This window comes from Condylostylus longicornis, unplaced genomic scaffold (assembly GCF_029603195.1).
Source record: "Condylostylus longicornis isolate FDR11 unplaced genomic scaffold, ASM2960319v2 ptg000018l, whole genome shotgun sequence".
Lineage (NCBI taxonomy): Eukaryota > Metazoa > Arthropoda > Insecta > Diptera > Dolichopodidae > Condylostylus > Condylostylus longicornis.
This window is the reverse complement of record NW_026577987.1, coordinates 3,648,660-3,669,433: the sequence shown is the minus strand read 5'-3', so window position 1 is coordinate 3,669,433 and position 20,774 is coordinate 3,648,660. Positions and strand designations below refer to the sequence as shown.

At 25.1% G+C, this 20,774-nt stretch overlaps 1 protein-coding gene across 3 annotated transcripts in view; it reads right to left on the bottom strand.

Moving 5' to 3' along the window:
- The window catches only part of LOC129606305 (SH3 and multiple ankyrin repeat domains protein 3), a 291,247-nt gene that overhangs the window by 253,825 nt on the left and 16,648 nt on the right, over positions 1-20,774 (bottom strand). The gene's annotated exons all lie outside the window — the stretch shown is intronic.

Below are 20,774 nucleotides of genomic sequence, written 5' to 3'. Positions count from 1 at the left end.
TGTCGCTTAATCAACATAAAATTTCCGAAAAAATAATTGTCGTTTCACAAAGTCAAATTGAATAGAAAATGATTTGTTATTTTAAAAAACTGATGCACAATAAAACTTGAATATGCATTTTCTACGAAACTTTATTGTTTACAAATCGAACAGCATGTTTACGATAAGAGCCGAGTTTAGCGAGTTGTCGATATGTTTCATGTAAGTTGACTTAGTCAAATTATCTTTAATAAAGTTGGATCAAACCATTGGTTTGTAATGTAGCACTTTTCTCATCAGCAAGTGAAAGTACTGCTTTTAAGAGCAATTATCTGTTTATTAATTATTAAAATTACTTTCATTCAAATACGAAAATTTTTCAAAGATTGCATATATTTAGGGTGAGCGATATATGTATGCAATTTGTGAAGTAAACACAAAACCAAAAGTTTGAAGAGGCGTTTTGATTATAATGCTCGAATTTAAGGTTTAATTGCGTGAACTAAAAAAAAAACATCTTTTTAATGGCATGGCAACTTACCGTTAGTTTTCTACATTTATAGAATTTTGGAAAAACTTCAAATTTCGACAAACGATGACTTGAGAGGGGTTAAAAGAGGAAAAATTTTCTTTTAATGAAATGAACTATTAATTAATGTCAGAGAGCTGCCAAAATGTCAGACACCTATAACCTACATTTAAGAAGAAAAACTAATCAAAAATTTGGAAAAAACGGATTTTAGATAACGAAAAATTTTAATGGCCATTTTGTTTTTTTTTTAAGCTAAAATATACTATAAAAGAAGCCGACCACTATTTTTTCTCTTTTCGGAATTCGATAAATTCCTTTGGTTTTAATATTTTGGGGGGTAATAACTTTTAAAAGGGGGAAGGTATGTAAAGATGTTAGCTAAAGCTTTCTACTAAAGATCTATGTACACAAGAAATTTCAACTTTCTATCTGAAAGATTGTAGAAGTTTTTTAAACATCATTAGACGGACGGACAGAATCAAATTAATTAGAAATTTTTTAAATTTTTTTTTAAAGTGCTAAAAACTAAACAATTTGTTTGTCAAATTTTTAAGGTTCACGTTTTTAGCTTGAAATGTATTTTTTGTTACAGTTTAAGTATTTGGTTTTTATATATAATTTTTAATTTCGCTTTTTATTCATCTTATATACCGCATACTTAAATTATCATGTATTTTCTCTTAAATTTATTCATACGCTCTATCACTGTTACGTAATTTTCAATATTGTTTATTTGTATTCTATAAAAAATGTACGCTTTCAATTCCAACACAATGACGAATTTATTAAAAATTCGAAAACAGACCTGTTAATTTTCCAAGTAAAACATTCAGAATTCTACGTTTCTTTAATTACCACATGTTAACAGCTTTGTATCGAATTCATATTAGATACTTAAATTATTTATTCAAATGAATCAACAAATATGTTTTTCTTTTGTAGGTTTCAATGAATATTTAAAAAAAAGCAATAAACAAAGCAAATTACGTAAAATTTGTTTTAAGAATAAGAATTTGATGGTATTTTAAAATAAATTTTGCATTTTGATTATAATTTTAGTTTTCCTTGTTTATTTTAATAATTAATTTTTTTTTTAAATTAATTTGAAAACGAAATTAAAATTAGAACGTTTGTTAGAGCATCTCTGTCCACTTAAAAAATAGCAATAATTCCAAATTCGTTAAATGTTTCTTATCTTAAATACTAGTAATCACAATTATTAAAATAGACAAAATAAAATCGCCGTCAGAACAAAAAATTTAATTAAAACATAAAATTAGGACAGTATTAAAATTAAAATTTTCTCTTTTCCCATTCCTATTAGTTTCAATAGGCTCTTCTTCGTAGTGTTTTATTTTTTCACAAATAAAAAAATTTCTCTTCCAAAATAATAAAAGTAAAGATAATCTGATTTATCTATAATTTATTATATATGCACATATGCTATTTATCATTCATATATTTATAATATTTTCATCCTTGAATTTATTTCTGTTTTGTTATTTACGTGCTTTACAACCATAATAAGGAGCAAGGGAAAACAGATATATGTATTTATATATAGAGTACAGAATAATAATGGAAATCTAAATCGTAACTAATTCCCGAATAAATCATAAGAATTGAGACAACGAAAAACCAAATAAATATGCTAATGAGTAAAAACAACATTAGAAATAATATATGAGAATGGAATTTATAAAAAAAAATTATTAGAATTCTTATTAGGACATTGTGCTTCTAGACTATAGAGTTGGTTTTTCTGATCTCTCGGGTATCTGTACTGATTTCGGTTAAAATTATTTGTTTCATTTCAAATGTAATTCTTCTTGAGTTCCATACTGTACAGTGGCAAGATTTTAAAATTCAATTAAGCAATTTATTTCTAAGCTGAAGCAGCAACATGAATCTAAATATATATTCAAATTTCTCTGTCTGTGATTTTAAGAAAAAATTGTGTTTAAGATGTTTTTACTTTTTAAGATTTCGAAATATTTTCTATCCAAATTTTTTAAAAAATATAATTTGATCGATAAGATCGGAACCAAATGAGCTATACAGAGCAAATTAACGGTGAAAAATAGAATTAATTTTAATTTTAAGTCCTACATTTTTAAATTTCATACAATAAACGAAATGACACATTTATAATATGGCACCATCGTATTCAATAAAAATGTAAATGCACAGCAATGATTTAAGAAATTTTAAATAGGATATTTTGTGAAAATTGATTGAAAATACTTTATATTCAAATGTGTGCTAAGATAAGATAGAAAATTTTTGAGTTTTCTTCCTAGATATATAGCAGGCTCTATATAGAACATATTTAGATAAAAAAAGAAAGAAATTAGAAGTTTATCCTTTTGAATTATTCAATCTTTTGGAAAACAACATTTCAATAAAAATTCTAATATCAAAAATGAATTATTTCGCTTCGATTTAAAGAAATAATAAAATTAAGAAAGAAAATCGAATAAAACTTTAATTTTTCATGAACAAAAATCAAATTGCAAGAACCAAAATCCAATTTAAGGAATAAACCAGTTTTCTTTACACTCAATTTATTGATAAACAATCAACAACATTAATATTTTAAATTTTAAATACAAAAGAAAATTTATTCTATCGTTATTAACTCCTATGGTTATAGCTTATAAACTCCCTCTACATAAGTACTCTGTTCAAATTTTCAATCATAAAGAAAATACGTTCTATTTATCCGATCATGTTTAAACAAATTTTGTTAAACATGTAGGAAATATTAATTGATGTTAATATGGTTTTCGGAGTTCGATAGCCACCTTTCGAACCTACCCAATATTCAAATTTTCTACAAAATGTGAGGTACCATTAAAAAGATTTCAGAGAACTTTGCAACTTCCGTTTCTCATGCCGTTTTTGGCAATTAATAATTTTCATTAAACGAAACACGATTAAATATTTTCAATTTATTTCTGCATGGATTTCGTTTTTTTTATATACATGTATACATGAGATTTCCAAACAAAAGTAAAATTTAGAGCCATTAAATTAACAAACTCCGTTCTATGATTAACAGCACAATATTACCAATTTAATTTTATAATCAATTTTTATGAAATTTATATGTTTGATTGTTATTTTATAGGCTAAGACCACACGATTCATCTTTTTTCAACAAAATTTTTATATTTGAATCTGCTATATTTCCAGTATTGTACTCTACCAAGATGTGAATTGTTCTAAATCCAGTAAATAAATGACAAAACAAAAAAAAAACAAAAGCATAAACATTTTTCTTTGCGCTAGTAGATTCAAACGTTCACCTCAAAAAATATTGGATTCAAAAAAGATGACAGAAATTTCATAGCTACAAAACTACAAATGTAGTATATGGAAAAGAAGGACGAAACGTAGCATGAAACTTCAAACAATTAAAAACGATGACGAGTCGTGATACAATTCAAATATTTTTTCCCATTTAGGTCACTAATAGAATTTTTAAATCAATAAACTTTCAGCTCTTAACAAATAAATTCTTTAATTTTTCAAATTTCCTAATACTTATCACTTTGAATGATTCCAAAGTTCTTATGTGGGTTAAAAATTAAAAAATGCTCCCCGTGTTTTGTAACGACTTAACAGAACAGTTTCGTTTTTTTTTTGGCAAAAATTAATCAAATATTTAAAAATTTTTGGAATTTTTTAACTCTTCCTTACTTATATAGAACCATTTTATTTGTTTTTATAAAATTAAGAAAAATAAAAATTTCCTTTCTCCAATAACATATTTACCTCAAAAATAAACACGTCATTTACCTTAAATAAAACACGTGTATTAAAAATTTTTACGTAAAATTTTGTTTTTCCAAATTAATATACACACACACTTGTAGATTTTGACTTTAAAATGACAATAAGTTCGTTAACAAAATATTAATTAACAGAAAAAACTTGTCAAAATATTTGAACAGCCAAAAAAATCGACAATTAAGTGTCAAAATAGATGATGACTTTAACTTTTGTTTAAATTATTAAGTTATAGGTGGTATAAATAAATTGAAGAATTTCAAAATGAAAATTAAATTATTTGCAATTTAAAATGAAGAAAATAGAAAATATTATATAAGAAAGCCTCAATTTATATTTTTTATATGAATTTTCAAGTTTTAATTATATATTAAGATGAAAAGAGTTGTTAAGTTTAATGTGTGTCACTACTTTATTGAAAATAATATTAATGAATCGAACTGTGGCATTACTTAGCATTTATTAGGACTTATTACGTTTCGAGATAAGGAAACTTATAGACCGAATCAGGCAAACTAAAAGCGTTAATGCATTTTATATACTTCCAGTTGCATTCATAAATATCTGAATATTCTGCTTTAACTTTTAGTTTTTATTTTAAATTAGAAATTTTGTTTTATATATTTTGTAGAGCAAATACTTCAATATTCATTAAGATTAGGAAACATTTATTCTTGAACTGTGTGTTCACATGTATGCGAATTAAACACAGTCATATCGTTACAACAGTAAATATAACTATTTTATAAGTACTGTGTTACGCAGTTGCAGTACTCGTTTCATGATCTTTTTAACTTTTTTTAATTTTATAGCAAATATTTGCATTATAAAATTTCGCTTTTTAATACAAAATTTATAATAGCCAATAAACACAAGTTTTATTTTTCAAATTCGGTCACGTTTTGAGGCAAAAATTTATGAAAGAATTGATTTTTTGATTTTAAGCCAGTGAAAGATTGTAACCGATTTTTTTATAAATTTCTGTATTATACGATTGAAATCACAATTATTATTTCCATTACTCAAAATGTTTTATATTAACAAACACTGGTGTAACGAAATATCACCATAATTTTATTTATACTAAAAACACAGACCCGTCAAAAATTTTAATATTGCTCCTGCCCCCAACTAAGTCACGTTTAACTGGGTTACTATCTCAACTTTACAGGCGCTTCGTTTTTGCTCATAATGTATCACTTATGTATACTTGTGTATTAAATTTGCAATTAATTTACAAGAATTAAAGAAATTTTATACATTTAAAACTAAGTTTACCTTAAAATTACAGTCAGTGAATTAAACACCACACAAACGTACCTGAAATAAAAAACATCTTTGTATAATCAAATACTTGTTAAATTTGTATTTAAAATATTTTAAAGGAAAATTAATATTTTTAATGAATTTCTGATGTAAAATTAGATAACTTTTGAAATAAATTGCAACAGAATTTACTTAAATAAGGTATGAATACATCACGTTCGATACTGTCAACACTCTTTACCTCAAAACTCTGTAAAATTTTCTACATCGTCAAATATTAATTTAATATATAAAACTCTTTGATTCTCTGGTTCGACATCTTAGAATGTGATGAGAAAAGTCGAACCGAATGAATAACTTCTTAAATCTAATAAGCTTATGAGTCAATTGTTTTATCCAAGTTAAGAAAGAACCAAATTAATGGCGAATTAAGTGTCTTATAAAAAAACAAAAATTATAATAATATTAGTAGATAGTTTTTGAAACCACTATTCCCAATTGGTAGAGCCAAAAGTCTGCTTTACAAACCATTTATTTGATTTAAATTTGATCTCCTTTAAAAAATTCAATAAACAATTCAAGTTTCAAGTCTTGAATTCTTGCATTACTTTGGCACATTTCACAAAATATAAAATAAAATTTATTAATATTCACAAAATCAAATAAAATTTTTGAACTGAAGAACTGAGTTAATGTAAGAAAAGTTAAGATATTGTGCTTGTGCTGTACGTACATATTAGGTCAATTCAAGTTTAAATCTCTAAAAATTTTCCTATTTACTTTTTATAAATTTTTTTGTCATATTTTTTTTTCTTCCAAATATGGAGCTTCAACTGATATCCTGCAAAAAAATATATATAGGAATAAAAACAAACATATTTCTCTTTTCTAATAACAATTTAAATTATATTAAATAGTAAAATATCAATAGTTAATAAACAAAAAAAAAACTGAAAAAAGAATCCAAAATAATAATTGCACCAAATTGAATATACGAATTAAGAAATGATTCATGACTAAGTTAAGAAGAAAAGGCAATAACGCGCTGCTGCGGTTCCTTGTAGTGAAACAAATCATTAATAAACCGCCTTTTCTTTTTTTTCCTCTTTCTTTGCATTGTTTTCGCATAACAATATCGAATAGCAAAAATATAATGGAAAACAAAATTTTTATTAAAAAAATTTTCCTATATTTTGAAGCGTCTACTTACAAACAAGTCAGGAAGAAAAAAAACAAGCAAGTTACATTTTTTAATAGAAAACTCTCGCGTTCGCTTACTTACTGTGAGTTATGGCCAGCGTTCCCATATTGTCAAATATATCTAATTTTTTATATTGTTCAATGGTCTGCCAGATGACAATTTTTTAACTTCGCCAGATTTTTCCCAAGTGAAATTATTTTAAATTTCTTGTTTGTTGAATCTTTTTTATTTAAACGGTAATCCAGTATTTACAATTTGACATTACAAATGAATTGACATCTAGGTGACGCTGAAGTTGGATAATAAATACATTATTGTGGATTCCGACAGAATAGACAGTGACTATGTACTTAACTAACGAAATACTAATTTTAATATAGTTTGTGAAGTAAAACTGATTTTGTTAGAGACATACAAGTTAAACTTTATGTTGATAGCTAATAGTAAAATAAATTGTGATTGGTTAAAAAATCAATTAAGCTTTATTTTAAAAATAATAGATCAAATAAATAATCAAGAAAAATTATAATTTCAAAAATAATTTGTTTAAATTTATTTTTTGAAAGCCTAACTCTAATAAAAATAGTTTTTGATAAGTTCGTAAGCTATGACACAGTAAAAATGTGATTAAATAAATATAAAAACTAGTTTTTTTATCAGATTTTATACCAGTTTGTCAGATTTTTCAGATTCTAATCGAAATTTTTCACAAATTATGTGAAATCAATATGGCAACGCTGGTTATGATGCGTAAAAGAAGTTGAGTTGAAAAAATTTTCAATCAATTTTAATCTCTTCTTTTTATCCTACACCGATTGTATGGAAGAAACTAAACATTTTTTTTACTACTAATCAAAATGTTTTTTTGCTATTTTTTTATCAATTTAATAGCTTTTTTTTAACACTTCGTCTTCTTCAGGCTTAAATTTATTCATACTCATATTTGATTTAAAACGCGCTAATGATGCGATGCGTTTCGAAAAAATCGGAAAAAAAATTTATCAAATTTTTCAACATTCCGCTAGAGGCAGTACATATGGTTACATATTAGGCAAATAATAGTGAAATTTTTTTCAGTGAGTTTGGAATTTTTTTGTTTTTTGTGAGACAACAAAATTAAGTAAAAGTGCAAAGAGAAGTGAGTAGAAGCGTTGCAAAAGAAATTTACTTGTTTAAATTTAAGAGTAAGTACTTTATGTTAGTTACACTCTTTCATACGTACATACATACATATACATACATGTAAGATGTACATTTTACACACAATTAATGAGCATGGTTACATTCACATACTACATATATGTAAATATATACAATGTGTGTAAGTTCCAAAAAAAATTTGTGATTAAAGAAAATTAGAAAAAAAAAGCTAATAATAGTGAAATAGTAACTATGCGAGTATTATAGGTTTTGTAGTGAACATGAAAAAAAAAATAATTTGGCATGCTTACATTGTAAATTCATGGATAAATAAATTGAAAATTTAGAAAGTGGTTTTGTTTTAAATCAAACAAAAAATTATTTTAATAGATGTTAAGTCATCCTACAAAAAAACTGTAATATTACTTTAAACATCATAAAGAAAAAGAAAAAAAGAAAAAACAAAGAAAGGAAGAGATAAATGGACCCTATAATTAAACGATAACCTATTTGAATCAAATCAAATTCAGCGAAAAACTAGGTTAAGATAAAGGAAAAAAAATTGTAGAATTTTTAATAATAATTTTTTAATAGAAAAATGTATATAAAATAAGTTGCCCACAAAAAGTTAATACCAACAGTACACTATCCTCCAAAATAAATGACTATTAAAGAAAAAGTACATATATACAAACATGCATTCATATAAATAACCTAGTTTTTTTTTTAAATATGTAATTTTTAAAAAGTAAAAAATTGGGTGAAAAGTATTGTATTGTGCGACCTTACATACACATACATATTTATTAAAATCATTTAATTTAACAATGAATAAATTTTATATGATGGGATTAAAAAACAAATTTTTATTTAAGTAAGAATTTCCTTCATATATGAACAAGGCATCCCTAAAATTTGTATTGATATTTGATTTGTGCTTGTAGAAATTGGCAATTTCTACAAGCAGAAATCAAATATCAATTCTACAATTGGAAAAATCGAAATATCATGACTACAACATCACATCTGGAAAAATACGTTTTTTCAACAGGTCTCACTCGTATCTAATCAAGTATCGAATTTTAAAAAATGTTTGTATTGTTAAAAGCTACGTTTTTCTGCTTTGCAGAAGTAAGTAGTGTAGTAAAATATTATATAAGACCTTATTATTATTCTTAATCTTGAAATTCTCCATTCTTAAAATAAAACAGCATCTTTTGCGATAAAATATTGAAAATTAAGGATTAAAAATCTTTTTAATTTTATTACAAATATTATCTTTCATATGTTATTTCCAAACCGCTTCAAACATCGTTTGCTAAAATTAAAATTCTTTGTTTTTCTTCAACACTTTGTATAAATGTACATAGCTTAATCTCCAACTATAAACCAACAAATTGCATTTTTGTAAGAGTATGTCATTCGTCGTCAAAGCTTTACACAATAAAATTCTTTAGAAAAAAGCATACCAGGTGTATAAAAAATCAAATTAATCACCTGGTATTTCATTTTTTTATGATTATGTCATAAAAGTTTTTTTTCTTATAAATATTTTATTATAAAAAAATTGATTGAAAAATTTAATATAAAGTCCATTTTTTTTTTCATATTTTGTTTTTTAGTCTATTAAGATTAAAATTTATTATTTAAAAGTCAATCAAAGAAAATAATTATAACTATGCATAGGGTTTACGTATACATATACTTATATACATATATGCATAATATACAGATATTTAATATGTAGATATAATATGTAGATACATTGTACAACAGTGTCGTGACGCAAGAAGCAAACATGCAAGTGAAATAAATTTTCACGATAAAATCAAAATATCTACCCTATATACATTAATATATGAACTTAAAAGCAGAGAAATATAAACTCGCGATAGACACAAAGCATACATGTGTAAATATTTGTATGTTTGTGTGTCTATGCTTACATAGAAAAATATTGGTGGGAAATACACCTGATACTGACCTTTAATAATGAATAAAGGTGATCACGATCTATACAATTGAAAATTATAGGAAAAAAAAAAAATATAAAAGTTACAAGCTTTTAGTAAGTACTTCGTGTTTTCGAAAAATTTCTATTTAAATTTTGTTTTAAGAATTATTAAAAGACAATTATTAATTCAAATGTATAAGAATGTATACTTGTACAAATAGTTAAATTTTTTATGAAAGCGAACAATTTCATTGAAAGAAAAGAAGAAAATTAATTTTTATATTTATTATAGAATACAATCGTTTGATTCGTTCACAATTCTCGCGCAAATATGATGGAAGAGGAGCATTAAAATAGTTAGTGTGAAACATTGTAAATCAGGCTGCATCAATCGGTTTGATTTCTTTAAGAAGATGTCCAATACTTTTAAATTTTAAATCTTTATTAAAAATGAGTGAGATTCACCACAATAATAGTATTTCTAACATTCCCGTGATTATACAAACAATTAAATTATTCTTCATTTTGAATTTTTAACTCCATATCCAAGCAGTCTTTTGGACATTACTTTAGTAAATGGCGTTTTATAATTATATCTAATCTAAAAAGGCTATTTTGAAGAACATTGACATTCCGAATATTTAAAAAAAAAATCTTGGCATTACCATATAACTCCACAATTCACGTCAATGTTGCTAGTACGCGATAGTATCCGATATATGTACTTTGTGTTATCCATACTTAAAAATTCTCACACTCGATTTTGATATCAAAAGCCACTGAGCCAAAAATTATTCAACTTACACGTGGTTTCTATTTAATTTTCCGATATAACAATTTGCTATTGCATTTATTTTTTTTTATCCATGCATTAGTGAAATTCGAAATGTAATAAATTTTTCTCGAAGATGCTATCACACCATTATTATTACCGTAACACCATTCATAACGTCTTCTTTTTTTTATTTCCTCTATATGTAACATATACGCACATGCATACATATTTACATACATATACATATAAACTGAATGAGTTATTGGTATAAGATTAACGAAAATTCTTGCATTTCTTCTTTCGTGATTTCGTACAGTTTTTATTTTTTTTTCTCACAATAATAGTAAATTTTCATCGTTCAAATCATTGAAAACCCGTTAAATAAATACACGTTTTCGATTTTCTTTCTTATTTTGTTGTTATTGCTTTGTTTTTACCGTCTATACACACTGATCTTCTGCCTTTTCTTTTAACGTTATTGATTACAGTTAGGTTTCTAACTATTTAATATGCCAAAAGTGGAATCTCTCTTAAGTTTTTCTTTATTTTATTTACTTTTTAGCACTTTTCAAAAATTTTTTGAAAAATAAGTGCTTGTTAGTTTCACTAACTCAATTTAGTGGACAGTCCGTCCGGTCCGTCCGCGGGCATGTTTACAAAATTTCTTTCAATCTTCAAGATAGAAAGCTAAAATATTATATGTATATAAATCTTTAATAGAAACTTATTTCGTAGAAGAAAATTTTTACCTATCTCGTCCTTTCTAAAAGTTATAGCTTCCAAAACTCTAACAAACCTATTTTTTAACTATTAACTGTAGCGAAACCGTAAGTATTCTTCAAATTTTACAAGGAAAACAAAACGGCAGTTAAAATTTACTCTCTTAAAATTTGTCTCACGCCAGAATTCCTTTAATTAGGCATTATGCTGCGTAATATGTAATGCGGAAGAGAAAAGTGCTACAATGCAAACCGTTGGTTTAACTCCACTTTATTCACTAATAAAGTAAATTTTTATATAATATACAGTGAAAATAAGAATAAATTTTATGTTTTAGTTACCAGTCGTACTTTTCTTTTCGGAAGAATAAATGATTTTTTTTTATATTTAATAAATGATATAAATGATTTTTTTTTTTATTTTTAACTTTAAAAATTTGAACGATTTTTCTTTTTTAAATGAATTTAAATTATATATAAGGACAGCAGTTTATGGTTTTTTGCGGATTTTGCGGATCAATTCATAGTTTCTGATATTGTACCCTATTTTTAAGCAAGAAACTTTTTATTTAATTAGTGTAATTGGCACAATACCTATTTAGATATGTTCTTGTGATTGTGCTTTTCAAATAGAAGATTGAATGTAGCATCTCAATGTAAACAATACTTAGTAATCATGTTGATTACAGTATAAAGCACTGTGAAGAAGAATTCGTCGGCAATTTATTCATGCCTCTGTAGCTCAGTTGGTAGAGCGTCCGTCTAGAAAGCGACAGGTCTCTGGTTAAAGTCCAGTTCGAGGAGAAAAGTTTTTTAATTTTTCTGCCTTTGATTACGGCATGCATCTGTTCTGTAGTTGTATGACGAAATTTACATTAAGTTAACAAACTTTTCTTCTACTATTTTTGATGTTCGGCACTCTGAAAGGACGAAAATAATGTATATCTCTCGAAACTTTGAATCGTTCATGTTTAATTAAGTGGCAGATAAAAATTATTTTTGAAATTCGCTACATGTATTAAATTTTTCAATCGCTCATAATTCTCATAATGTCACAGTTTTCATGAGGAAATTAAATTATGTTATTTAATTTTAAAACTATTGGTTTTTTTCATTTAAAATTATTAGTGGCTCATATGTATAGTTTTTTAATTAAATTTAAATAGTACCATTTCTTACCTTAAATTTGATATACTTAGTATACTTAGTAATGTTCTTTAATGGTTTAGGTAATCAAAATTTTTATGCAAAATGTGTATGCTAAAAAATCAACTTTTTGAAGAGATTTTTTGAAATTTATTTTACGATAAGTAGATAAATTGTGTCACGCATACTACGTGTACTTCTTTCAAATTTCAAGCATATTGTCACCCTGAAAAAGATTTTTTTATTGAAGAGAAAATAAAATTCATTACTTCCTTTTTGTTTTTTACTTTATACTTATTAATTTTTATATATTCTTTATTAATTGAATGCTTAACATCAATTTATGATTTCCTCGAGTTCCGACAAAAAGAAAACCACTTAGAATTCCAATTAATTTGATACGTAACAGATCCAAAAGTTTTGATACCATACACTTACTATACCCAATACATGTACACATGTTCACTATTAAAAAAAATTTGTTTAATTGAGTGAAATTAAGTGTTGCATCCACAAGATCATTTTCAGTATTTCATAAAATAAAATAAATCCATTTCTGTGAAATGCCTGATCAATGCATTTGCAAACGTGGATAATTTTACTCTACTTAGTCTTAAATTATGAATCTTCTAAATTTAAAGATTGACGATAAACCAATTGATATTTTTACATTAAAATACTATTTTTTAATTCTTATTTAACGGTTTTGATAAATAAATATGTAGATAATTAATGAAAACATGTGTACATGCATGTATGTATATTCATGTGCTTTTTAGCGGTAAAATTTGTGTAACAGTTTAAAAAAGACATACTAGATCCAGAACTGAAAATGGAAAGTGGAAACCTCTGTAAAATTTAAGGAAATTACCTTTAACCAGTTTTCTTTTAATATAATTTATTATTATATAAAAAACAAATTTGGGTCGAGCCAATGGTTTGTAATGTAGCACAATTGTGCAAAATCAACAAATGTATATTTTTTAATGGCATAGTAAGTTCTGTTAGCTTTCTGTATTTAAGAAATTTGAAAAAGCTTGCAGATAGAGAATTAAGATCTATATGCTAAAATTTCAAAATCTTGCAACCTGTTGTCTAGAAAAAAAACTGTGTCAAAAATTTGGAAGAAATGGATTTTAGGGAACGATAAATGTTTTTTTAAAGTCGAAATATGGTACCAAATAGTAAAAAAAGAGCCACTACTTTTCTGCATTTGCAAAATTTGAAAAATGCTTATGGTTTTGCTACAATGAATAGCCAAAAAATGGCATTTTTGGGTCTTTGAGAGACTGAAACTTTTAGAGGATGGGAGATAGGTAAAAAATTTCCTCTACGAATATAAGTTTCCATTAAAGATCTATATGTATATGAAATTTCAGCTTTCTATCTTCAAGGGTGTAGAAGTTTTGTTAACATGTCCCCGGACTAATAAACACTTTTCAAAATTGTTTTGGAAAAGTGCTAAAAACACTTAAATGATATTAAATCTAAATACTAAATCAAAACTAATTAATCAAAGAATTCAAAAATATGTACATAAGTATATACATACATATCTAATTTTTAATAGAGTTACAAAAATTCAACGAAATTCGATATTCCTCGTTATACGATAAACCAAAAATAAATTTAAAAATACAAAGGCCAATTGAATTAAAAAATAAGATAAACCTATAACTTATGAACTGCTCCTTTAATATGTCATCCTACCTGGTACATGATAACTAGATCATGTACTTCGTCATACCTGTTTCAAATATTCTATATTTATGCCAATCCTTCAATACAATTCTGTGTGATACAATTCTGATTATTCTGTGTGTATGTACATATCGAAGCGTAGGTAAATAAAAAATGTCTAGAACACATTCACAAGTTATTTCACAAATTATTTTTTTTTGTTTTCTCAAAACGGTACTACGGACTAAACTGACATGACACTTATTTATTTTTATGAAGACTAAAAAAATATATATATGTACATATATACATATTTTATTTTTTATTTGCATATATAAACATACATACATATAAAAACAACAGAATTCTGAAGATCAAACAAAATTCCAGAATAAAATCAATAAAATAAATTTCTAAACACTATAAAAAAAACAACAAAATGAAAAGGTGTAAAAAATAAATTGGAATTTTTTCAATTGAAACCTGAATAGACTTAAAATATGTTTTTACCGTTGCGATGCTGTTTTGCATAAATCTTAAAGCTTAATGGATTTTATGTTTTTTGTTTAATTTTCCACTTTTTATTTTGTTGTTTACACTTAAGCAACCAATATAAAGTTGCTTATATGTGTGTATGTAAATAAATACCAACTTATATTTATGTTTATAATTTTAGATTTAGAGTATTATAGATACGCATTTCTATTCTTACATGCTTACATACATATGTATGCATATCTAAATGATATAATGTAAATAGAGGAATACACAGTATATGCACATACCACACATAATGCTTAGTTATAAGTAATATAAGTATGTATGTAAGTTCATTAAGTATTTAAGAAACGTAGAGTAATATACAATTACCTATATGTATGTATGTACAAATGTTTAAAAAAAAATTATAAAATAAATATTGTTAACATACAATTTTTAATGTCGGCGTTTTTCTATATTTACGTATGAAATTTGATATTTAAACAATTCTAAATTTTAATTTAAAATATCTAGCGCTACTCATTAAAAATAAAACATGGAAAATTTTGTTTTAATTAAATTTAATACATAAAATAAGACTTCTAGACAGCACCCGACTTTTAAACTTTAAAAAATGAATTGCATTAAAAAGCTTAAGTTACTCGTACGTTCAGTAAAAGGCCACTTAAAAAAAGCAATCCGCATCATAAGTTGTATTCTTATAAATAAATCAAAAATATTTTAGTCACGATGACGATTAGCGTGGATACAATCAATTGGGCCAATTAATTTTCAACATTATAAAGTAACATACATAAATCCCTAAATTGGAATCTAATGGAATTTAATCCCTAATATTCGAATCAAAAATAAATAACCAAAAAAACATTTCGTAGAATGTAACATTCTCATGAAAAGGCTGATAAATAGGAATAATAAGCTCAATACACGTCTTTAAGTTTTTCTTAAACCAATCCTCACTGAACAACCGCTCAGCAAAGATAAAAAGATGCAATGAAGTTTTTAGTAACAAAACTATCTATGTAAGTTGTGAATAAAAGCTACACAATCGGTGTAAAATTACCCTAACTCAATTAAAATAAACTTATAGGGATCAGAATAACAAAGATAATATAGAGAAAACTCTTTTATTTAAGTATAAGTTCCGAAAACAAAACGTTATCGTAAAATCAATTAACAATGCTTTTGGAATAATTAAAGTAATTTTCAGCACTCAAAAAATATAATTCATATTTTGCATTTAAAGCCTCTAAAAATTCCTAAAAAATACCAAAATCCAAAAATACCTAAGTAGTATCCATTTGTACTTTTAATTATTTTAGCTATAAATTTAGATAATGACTATAAGTAATATATTTACTATTATTTACTAAACGCTTTTATACATATAAATTTATAATGTTATTATTGTAAATAACATTCAAACAATAACGTAAAATTCAATGTCTTTTTTTTAATCAAAGCAAAAATAAAAAAAAAAAATAAAAAATATTTTTATAACAGTTAATAAAAAATTTCAATCGAAATTCACAAACTTTATCACACATACCATCAAACACACTTTATTAAACACAATCTTTGTCATTTTACACTTTTAAAGTGCTCCCGTCTAGTGTGATGATGAATTCTTTTCAACCTTTTGATAATAATTAAAGAATCCATAAGAGAAGTGAAGAATAGACAAAATTAATTTACAATAGAAACACAAAATTTAAGCAAAAAGAATTTTAAAAACCGAAGGAATTCATCATGATGAAAGGTTTCCGATTTTTCTTTTCTTCTACTTCTTTTTATTCTTCTTCAATAAAAGAAAATTAGAAAATGAGTTTCTTTTTACAGAATAAAAAAAAATTAAAAACGAAAAACTGCAGAATATTGAACTTTTGACTTGAAAACAAACAACACTCTGTTTAGACAAAATATTGGAAACAAGGGTACGATTCGAAAAAGAAACAAAAACAATCAATGAATAAATTTTACAAATTTTGAAGAACACGGAAAATATAAAACAAGAGTAAAATTAAAATACAAGAAAAAAACGAAATGGTAAAATTTTATCTATTCAACAATCAAACTAACAAATTTCATTTGGGCAATCCATTTTCATTACTTTAACTTATTTGCTTTTTTCTTTATTATAAATACCTAGTATGTCTATCAGCGTCAAGAAAACACACCATTTCTATAACTGACTTCATATTCCTTTTCATTGAAATTTAATTACAAGTTTAATTAAAGAAAAATATCTTTTAAAACATTCTCCTGAAAAATTTACCATTTTCGAATTGAAATATATTAGACGGGTCGATAAATCTGCGAGTTGTATGAGTGAGGTCAGAAAAATTAATTGGAAGTTTCAAAAAATTCAAATTAAACTTCTTAATTTAAAATTAGACATTCAATATTAGATCATATTGCTTTACTTTTCCCCGATAAAATATTAGCATTAATTCTGCATCGTTACAAAATTCAGGTTTTTTACTAAATAAAATTTAATATTAACAAACATCGAATTTATTTGGACAAATAATCATAATGAAATTAAAAATAAAATTTTTTCAAATTTAAAATTGAAGTGATAAGGCGAATTCGTACACTTTTTACAGAATTTATTTACCAAATAAAAGAAAAATTGAAAATTGACCAGAAAGAAAAAAAAAATTTTCTCTCTCGTCATATTTTATTATCAATAAATTCAAAACAATAGAACGTGATCACCTGTATTTATGCACGTTTACATATGTATATATATTTCTTCTGTGCATTTAAGTACATATATATGTACATAAGTTACATATGTATGTAAATTATATACACGTATACACACCTGTATTAAATTTTATTCAAAAAAATATGCACATCACGTATACACACACATATTCATAATGTACATAAATTTCTTGAGAGAAAGTTATTTCTACACTTTATTGGTGTTCTTCATTAATTTTTTTTTGTTTAGACAAGCAATTTTAATTCAAAATTAAATTTAGGCATTGAAATCTTGATTTCGGATTACGTCATTACAAATATTCATAAAATTTTTCATTTCTCATTAGCTGCTTCTTTTACAATTTTCCTTATAAGAATAAGATTAAGTGCATATATGTATACGTAATATTTACGGACCATATAACCTTTGTACTCTCTAAACCAAAATCGACTAGAAAACGGGTAGTCATAACTAGATTGAGTCCATAGATTGGAGTCACTAGGACTCTAGTTGTCAATCTAGTTAGAAAAAAGTAACTAGATTCTAGTAAAATTTCTTTACTAGAGTTTCTAGTCATATCCTAGTTAGCTTTACTAGATAGTCTAGGTATTATTACTAGGAGAATTTTTTACTAGAATAGCCATTGCCGTAGATGTTTATTCTAGTCAAAACAACTTGAAGAAACCAGTTCGTCAAACTAGAAAAAACTAGGCTTGAGTACTAGAAATTTATCGTTACAACTAGTTGAAATATTGTGGCATAACTAGAATCTAGCGCGGTATTCAACTAGAATTTACAGCTCTTGCAACTGGGATTCGAGTGCAAGAGTGCTAGATGTAGTTAGCTAGTGCAACTGGATTTTATTTAGGCATTCCTAGTATTTTTACTTTGAAATGTGGTCATTACAGCTGGAAAGTAGTTCCTGAAAAAAAACTGATTTTTAGAAAAAAATTTCTACTATTTTATTGATAAAAATTTTATTTGATATATTATTTATTTATTCATAAAGTTCCAAAATGAGGATATAAATCTAACATTGATTTCGAGGCTCTTTGATCCCGAGTTCCGCCCGTAACTTCAAAAATCTTTTTTTATTTATTCATTTAGGTTCAGGTTTTTGAAAAGTATCGATCTGTATCAAAATATAAAATGGGAAAAATTTGTTAAAATTTTATCATGAAAATTTGGTGTGAACTTACATTAATTTTTTTTCTTTAAAATTCGCTCCCATTGTGTGCTACTAGATTAACGGTTGTGAAAAATGTTTTTCTCGTTGAATAAACTAGGTAAACAGCTAAACTAACTAGAAAAATATTTGCAACAGATGAAAATCTAGTAACCAAGACTTGAAACCTAGCTGCTTAGTGATAGTTGTTGTTGTTTTAATATTTAGTTTATTTCACAACTTTCAATAAAACTGTAAAAAGTGGCAATACAATGTTGCTATCTTTAGAAAATTGGAAAATAAATAGAAGATTAACTGACTTACCTTTGAATAAAGTTTCAGATTCTTTATTTACTCCATTTCTTATAAAAAATTGAAATAATTGATAATGGCATCCATTACGTATATCACAATATTTTTTTATTTATGATATTTTAAAATATCATAATATTTTTTTTCTAAAATTTATTATTTATAACACTATTTATAATATTTTTTTATTAATACACTAGAATAATTTTTTTTTCACAACAAAAAATTTTTTTTCACAAAAAATCCAACTTAAATCAAATGATAATGTTATTACGACTGATCAATTATCAGAAATTTTATTAGAAAAAGAAAACGCGAAATGTTTTCTGTAACTGTAACAAAAAATTCTCTCTTTTTGAGAACTTAGAGAGAACTAAAAGAGAAGACAACTAGAATACAACAATTTGTATATTTTTATATTAAAAGTTCTACTGGAGTTCTAGTTGAATTCTAGTAAAACTAAATTCTAGTTGAATTCTGGTGAAACTAAATTACCTGGATTTCCAGCTTTTCAACTAGAATCTCAGGTATTATGAATGGATTAAAAAAATTTAACTAGATTTTCAGTTATTTCGTGCTCCTTTTTTTCGCAATCTAGGTACAACAAGTGAAATACTAGCTATCGTAAATAAAATTCCTAGTAAAAAAAGCTTAACTAGGATTTAACACCGCATTCTAGTCGAATTTGGTTTAGAGAGTAGATTTTACCAATTTTAGAACAATATTGAAAAATTTTCGTGACGAAAACAAAACAATTTTCAAAAACTAATTACAAATTAGATTAAAACTTTTTCCTCCAACGTGAATTTAGTATATGTACTTGTATTTAAAAACAAAGTTTTATGTGCATATACTCTGGTAACCTAAAATGAAACATGTGATATACTTAACGTAAGTAAGTATAACTACATTTTTTCTTAATTTGGAAAAACGTGTAAAATAAAATTGAAAGGAAAATGGGTGAAATTCTGCACTTAAAAAAATTTCAAATTTATACAACCATACTTGGTCAAATTAAATAGTACAAAAAAAATTAAAATCAATTTGGAAAAATTTGGGTTAAATTTATTAATTTTGCTTATTTATTGCGCGCAAATGAGGGTATTAGAAAAAACGCCTTACTTTATGTGCACGTTCTTATTTTAAAATTTTAATTCAATATTTTTATTTTATTTGAAATATGAAGATTAATTTCATTATATTTAAGATAACGAAAAAGTTTGTGGGCTTTTTTTAAAAAACCCCTTTTTCCTTTGTTCTGTTTTCATTTTGTTTTGAAAAATTGATTTTCTTTTTTGTTTTTGAATGTTTTTATATGATTTCATCTTTTATTTCAATTCATTAATCATTTAAAATAAAATTTTCATTATTTGAAAATAAAAAATTACATAAGTAATGGAATTTTTGAACAGTATAATCTCGCATAAAAAAACTAAAATCAAATCAAAACAAATAGCCCGAACGGACAAATTTAAATTTTTTACTGAATTTTGATAAAAAATCATTTTCAATAAAAAAAACTTAAATTGGCTTATTATAAATTTGTTTGCAAAATTCATAATAATTTGCAATATGTTCTAAACTTATAAGGATCTGTGTTACATGAGATACTCTTCATTAAGTAACAAATTAAACAATTCAAAATCAATTTACGAATTCTATGTTGTCAAACGAATTACCGAATGACAGTCTATCTGCCCAATCTGTTAAATTTCGCGCAACGAAAATGAGTCTATGGAATATAAATGATTTTGATTACAGACTTTAAATTTCACTTCAATATCGATTTCAATAATCTGAGAAGAAGCCCGTAACAGCAAAGCACAATAGATTTACTGGTAATTTGTTTGTAAAGATTGATCATGTCTTTTTCCAATATATTTGCCTTTTTTACTGTTCCTA